Raw genomic sequence first — 6,425 nt, forward strand, 5'->3', positions numbered from 1 at the left:
TGCCTGCTTGCCTTGGGCCCACCTCCAACATACACATGCACACATACATGCATGCATACACATGTGCACACACAAACACACACAAACTGTATTGTTTTTAAGGATCTCTAAGTTATAGACAGTTCAACGCAGCCACCGGAGGTAACTGGCATGGGAAAAGGAGATGTCCCATCTGGTGTTTAAAATGAAACAAAGCAAAACACAGGTGTATACAATTAAGACATCTTTCTCATCATGAAAAAGGCACAGGTAGTTCTGCTTCTTCCTAGTTCCACACCCACTCCTTTGGCTGACCTTTTGTAACTTCCTTTATTCTTCATATCTGGCTGGGTGTATAATGTAAGCTGGTTTTATCTCTACACCAATTGCAATACATCAAGTGGTAAAGAAGGTGACAAAATGAAAACAATACAATTTCCCTAAATCCCACCCCACACAAGGACAGGCCAAACTTGAATGAGGTGTTTTGTTTTTGTTTTTGTTTTTGACAGAGTTTCACTCTGTCACCCAGGCTGGAGTCCAGTGGCATGATCTCGGCTCACTGCAATCTCCACCTCCCGGGTTCAAGCAATTCTCCCACCTCAGCCTCTGAGTAGCTGAGACTACAGATGTGCACCACCATGCCTGGCAAATTTTTTGTATTTTTAGTAGAGACGGGGTTTAGCCATGTTGGCCAGGCTAGTCTCAAACTCCTGGCCTCAAGTGATCCACCCGCCTCAGCCTCCCAAACTGTTGGGATTACAGGTGCAAGCCACCGTGCCCAGCCAATTAAAAAAAAATTTTTTTTTTAGAGATGAGGTCTTGCTGTGTTGGCCAGGCCGGTCCCAAACACCTGGTCTCAGGTGATCCTCCTACCTTGACCTCCCAAAGTGCTGGTACTATAGGTGTGAACCAACACACCCAGCCCGCAACATAGATTAAAACAAAACCAAACAACAACAACAACAAAAACCAATAAAAACCAACAACCCACACACAATCCCCAAGATTCCAAGCATTGGGAAAACCTTCTTAAAGAGTTGAATTATAATAGATTCGGGGTATTTTTTGAATATCCCTAATGAGGAAGTAATATAGAGTTAATGCTTTATAGTTGAAGGCTCAGTTCTACTACTTACCAGCCAGGAAAGTCACACAGAGTGTCTGAATCTCATTGTCCACATCCCTAATATAAGGGCTGTAATAACACTTATCCTTTACAACAGACAGTTATAACAAAGATAAAATGAGATAAATAAAGAAAAAGTATCTATCATCATCATCATCATTGTGATCATTATTCCTTCTCTCCCTTGAAAAATACAGATTCCCCAAGAGATACCCAGGAAAGTGCCTACATATTTTTAGGGTATAATTCAACCTTTGGTGAAACCTTGAAAAACTGGAAATATGTAGGTTTGCTTTCAATTTCAGCAGATTGTTATCACCAAAGCTGCAGCATTTCGACATGCTGGTTATGCACTGCACAGCTCCAGGGGACATCATTCATGTAATTCAAGACCCATAGCTGAAAACTAAGGTTTAGTAGGTGAAGATTTCAGATCCCACTTTCTGTAATAAACGCATAAGTGGTTAAGCAAACCAGATAGCTAGCTATCCAAACAATTGGCACATGGCCCTCATATTTTCAAATAAATTTGAGAAGTATAGAAAATTCAGTGAACAAAAAGGATCTCTATTCTGGAGATTAAACTAAGCCCTTTTTATTATTTATTTATTTATTTATTTATTTTTGAGACAAAATCTCACTCTGTCACCCAGGCTAGAGTGCAGTGGCGCGATCTCAGCTCACTGCAACACCTGCCTCCCAGGTTCAAGCAATTCTTGTGCCTCAGCCTCCCGAGTAGCTAGGATTACAGGCGCCCGCCACCATGCCCAGCTAATTTTTGTATTTGTAGTGGAGATGAGGTTTCACCATGTTGGTCAGGCTGGTTTCAAACTCCTGACCTCAGGTGATCCACCCGCCTCGGTCTCCCAAAGTGCTGGGATTACAGGCGTAAGCCACCGCGCCCAGCCAACTGAGCATTTTTTTAAAGTGATAAAAGATATATACAAACACTAAAACTAAAAAGAGACAACAAAAAGTAGAGGAATTTTAGCTAAAAAAAAATCCCACTGTTTTGGAAAGGTATCCAATCTTATTTTACTACAAAGAAAGTGCTAAAAATATATTAAGTCCTACCTCCAATTCTGATATCAGCCACAATAGAAATGTCTCCTAAAATGCAATTTTTAAATAATGTTCTAAGGGAAAATAACACAAAGTTTCTTCCTCATGCAAATGAATTTTGCCCTCAAAAAGAGGAGACTGTGATACCAGAGCCTCATCTTCTTGAGGGCGGGCAACTTTGAGCCTACACAAATTTGGACATTTTCCAGAAGTTTTTGCTCCTAAAGTATATGCAGTTCCCATCAACAACTCAAACGGATTTTTTTTTAACTTGAAAGTTATCCCAATCTTTATCTGGAAGAGTAAACACATTAAAATAACAAGAACATTCGAGAGCAAAATAAAGTAGGGAGCTAGCTCTACCAGGCACTAAAACATATTATAAAGCAAGCTTGTCTAACCCATGGCCTGTGGGCTGCATGTGGCTCAGGATGGCTTTGAATGCAGCCCAGCACAAATTTGTAAACTTTCTTAAAACATTATGAGGTTTTTCTTGCCATTTTTTTCTTTTAGCTCATCAGCTATTGTTAGTATATTTTATGTGTGGCCCAAGACAATTCTTCTTCCAATGTGGCCCAGGGAAGCCAAAAGATTGGACACCCCTGTATATAAAGCAATACCAATTAAAACTTGGTGGCACTGGTATATGAATTGAGTTGACAAAGCTCTCAGTGAAACATAATAACCTATACATGAATTCTAGTGTGTATAAAATACAGTTAAAAGTTGTATCACAAATCAATTGGGAAGAAAAGATCATCCCATAAATTGTAATGAGCTGAATAGCCAACAATTGGAAAAAAAATCAACTCATGCCTTCACTTCACACCATAAATAGAAACTAAATTTTAGAATATGTAAAGAGATGAAAAAGAAAAAAAAAAGCTTTAGATGAACCGAAAGAAAATATAATTAAATATTTTTCAAGCCTCTGAAAAAGTATGAATTTCCAAGTTTGGAAACAATAGAAGATATAAAAACTTGACAACATAAGAGCAACATAATTTTCAAAGGTAAAGTGAAAAGGCAACACCTGTGATCCCAGCACTTCGGGAAGCCCAGGCGGGAGGATTGCTTAAGGCCAGGAGTTTGAGACCAGCCTGGGCAACAAAGCGAAACCCTGCCTCTAAAAAATTAAAAAATAAATAAATAAATAAATAACAACAACAACAAAAATAAATAACAACAACAGCAAAAATAAATAAAAACAACAACAAAAATAAATAAAAAGGCAAACAGTAAACTAGAAAATACAGTCACTTATGGGAAGGGACTAAGAAATCTAAATGAATCAGATAAATAGATAAAAAATGATTAAGACTCTAACAGATGAGTGAGCAAAGGGCGTGTGCCCTAGTTTAAAAAAAAATTACCTGAAGCTGTGATTTTAAAAAGCAACAAATAAAACAAAGATGCATCATTTTTACCTATTAAATTGACAGAATTAAAAAGTGATGATAATAATATAGCAGGTATGGAGAAATTGATATATTGTGCGTTTCTAGTGGCATTTCACAGGTAAACAACATTTTAGAAAGCAATAAATTTGACAAAATATGTCAATAAAGAAAAATAAATGGTATACCTTCAATTCAGGGGTTCCTTTTCTGGAAATGAAGGAAATAAAAGGTATGTAAAAAGCCACATGCTCTAGGATGGTCATTGAGTATTATTTATGACTATGAAACAATCAAATTATGAGCTGGGTGTGGTGGTTCGTGCCTGTAATCCCAGTCACTTGGGAGGCTGAGGAAGGAGAATCACTTGAACCCAGGAGGCAGAGGTTGCAGTGAGCCGAGATTGTGTCACTGCACTCCAGTCTGGGCAACAGAGTGAGCCTCCTTCTAAAAAGAAAAAAAAATTATGTAACAATTGAGAATTAATTCAGTAAAGCATAGAACTAGACAAACGGTCATTTGGAACAACAACAACAAAATAATGAATGATTGAAACCAACATATCATAGAATATTATTCCATGAAAAAGAATTTAGTATGTACATTGAATGACCAAACAGTGTAGCTACTGTTTGGTAAGTCGGGGCATGCTTACCACTGCACAGCATGCTTACCAATCTCCTTCTGATAACAACATCCCTTGTGTTGGAGAATTTATTTCCAATTTTGTGTAATCCTGGTGGGGATGTAGGTCATGGTGGCCTACCCTCATCTCTTCCAACAGGTGAGCTTATGGCCCAGGTTGACTAGTGACAGTACAATGCTGCCCTGTACATGGTAATTGGCCAAAGGAGGGATACATTGTCTGTGACTGACCAATTTGAGTCTTTTCCCAGAATTCTCCAAACTAAGGTAGACAGAAGCTCTCTCTTCCTTTTGGATGACCTCAGGCTATTGGTGGCTGTACCCCCTGCTCCAGAAGTGCTGGAGGAGAGGATGGAGGCAACATAGAAAAAGAAGCAGAATTAATGAAGAAAAAAGACAGATCTGAGGACATTCTCTGGACTTCTGGATATAGCCCTACCTAAAGCCCGTATATTTCCCACTTACATGAGCATTTCTGACACATGGTTTGACATGTTTAAGCAGATATGAGTTAGAATTCAGTCTTTAGTATTTGTGTACACACTCATGCAGAAACAATTTCTGTACACTATTTTTGGTGACCAGAGTACACTTAAAAATTTAGATCAGACGTGTCATTGCCATGTTTAAAAATCTTACAATAGCTTCACATTGCTCTTAGACCAAGAGATAATCTCCTTAATGTGTCCAGTGATGTCCCCTTCTCTCTCTCTCTCTCACTGTCTCTCTCTGTGTCACACACACGCGCACACACACACACACAGCCCTCTCCCTCCCTCTTTTCCTTCCTTGCTCCTCTGGCTCATTTGCTCTGTCTGTATTGGCCACCTTTCTGTTCCTCAAACAAAGCTTATTCCTATCCTGGGTCTCTGCACTTGCTGTCCCAAGTGTGAAAAATGCTGGCCCAAACCCTCATAAGTCTGATTCTTTCTTTTTTTTTTTTTTTTTTTTGTGGAGATGGAGTCTTGCTCTGTCGCCTAGGCTAGAGTACAGTAATTCTCCTCCCTCAGCCTTCTGAGTAGCTGGGACTACAGGTGCATGCCACCACAACTGGCTAACTTTATTTTTTTAGATGAAGTATCACTCTTTCACCCAGGCTGGAGTGCAGTGACGTGATCTTGGCTCACTGCAACCTCCACCTCCCAGGTTCAAGCGATTCTTGTGCCTCAGCCTCCTGAGTAGCTGGACTACAGGCGCCCGCCACTACACACAGCTAATTTTTGTATTTTTATAGAGACGGGGTTTTGCCATGTTGGGCCAGGCTGGTCTCAAACTCCTGACCTCAGGTGATCCTCCTGCCTCAGCCTCCCAAAGTGCTGGGATTACAGGTGTGAGCCACTGCACCCCACAGATTCTTTCTTGTCCAGCAGGTCTCATCTCAAATGACCTCTCCTTGAGGCCTTCCCTGACTACTCACTCCACATTACCCTCCTTTATTTCCCCTTACTTATTTCTATCATAAATTATCTTACTTATTTGCTTGTTTATTATCTGCCTTCTGTTTTAGAATGAAGGAAACATTTAGGATAAAAACTCGTATGTACACGACGAATATAGCAAGGGAACAATAAGCATTTGAGAAAAGATTAAAAGAAAATACATATATTTATAACATTGGGGTGATGCAGATGGATTGTGTCTTAATTCCCTTCATCTTTTTTTTAATTATCCAAATTTCCTGTGATGTGTTTATACTGCTTGGTGATTAATTAAGACACAGATAGAAAAAAATCATATGCTTTTCAGAATCCACTAAACTTCCTGGCATTTTAGTAAAGAATTTCAGTCTTAATTTTCAGAAACTGTAGCAACAGGTTTTGCCAACAACCACCCTCACAAAAATCTCTTGGTTAAAAAAGAAGGGGGAAAAAACAGAATAAAGCAAAAAAGAACTGAAAAGGAACATTGGTGTGGTGGTTCATTAGAGTGCTCCTAATCACTAAGGATAACATTCGCATTGCATCATTTGTTAAAGCTCCCGAAGCACAAAATGTACTGTGGTGGGCTTCTATAGATAAACATCAGCGCACATCAAGACCTATCAAAGATCAGCTACAACAATAAAAGTTCTTAGAATTATCTGGCCCAGGCCGGGCGCGGTGGCTCACGCCTGTAATCCCAGCACTTTGGGAGGCCGAGGCGGGAGGATCTTGAGGTCAGGAGATCGAGACCATCCTGGCTAACACGGTGAAACCCCGTCTCTACTAAAAACA

Source organism: Pongo abelii, chromosome 3, assembly GCF_028885655.2.
Source record: "Pongo abelii isolate AG06213 chromosome 3, NHGRI_mPonAbe1-v2.0_pri, whole genome shotgun sequence".
NCBI lineage: Eukaryota > Metazoa > Chordata > Mammalia > Primates > Hominidae > Pongo > Pongo abelii.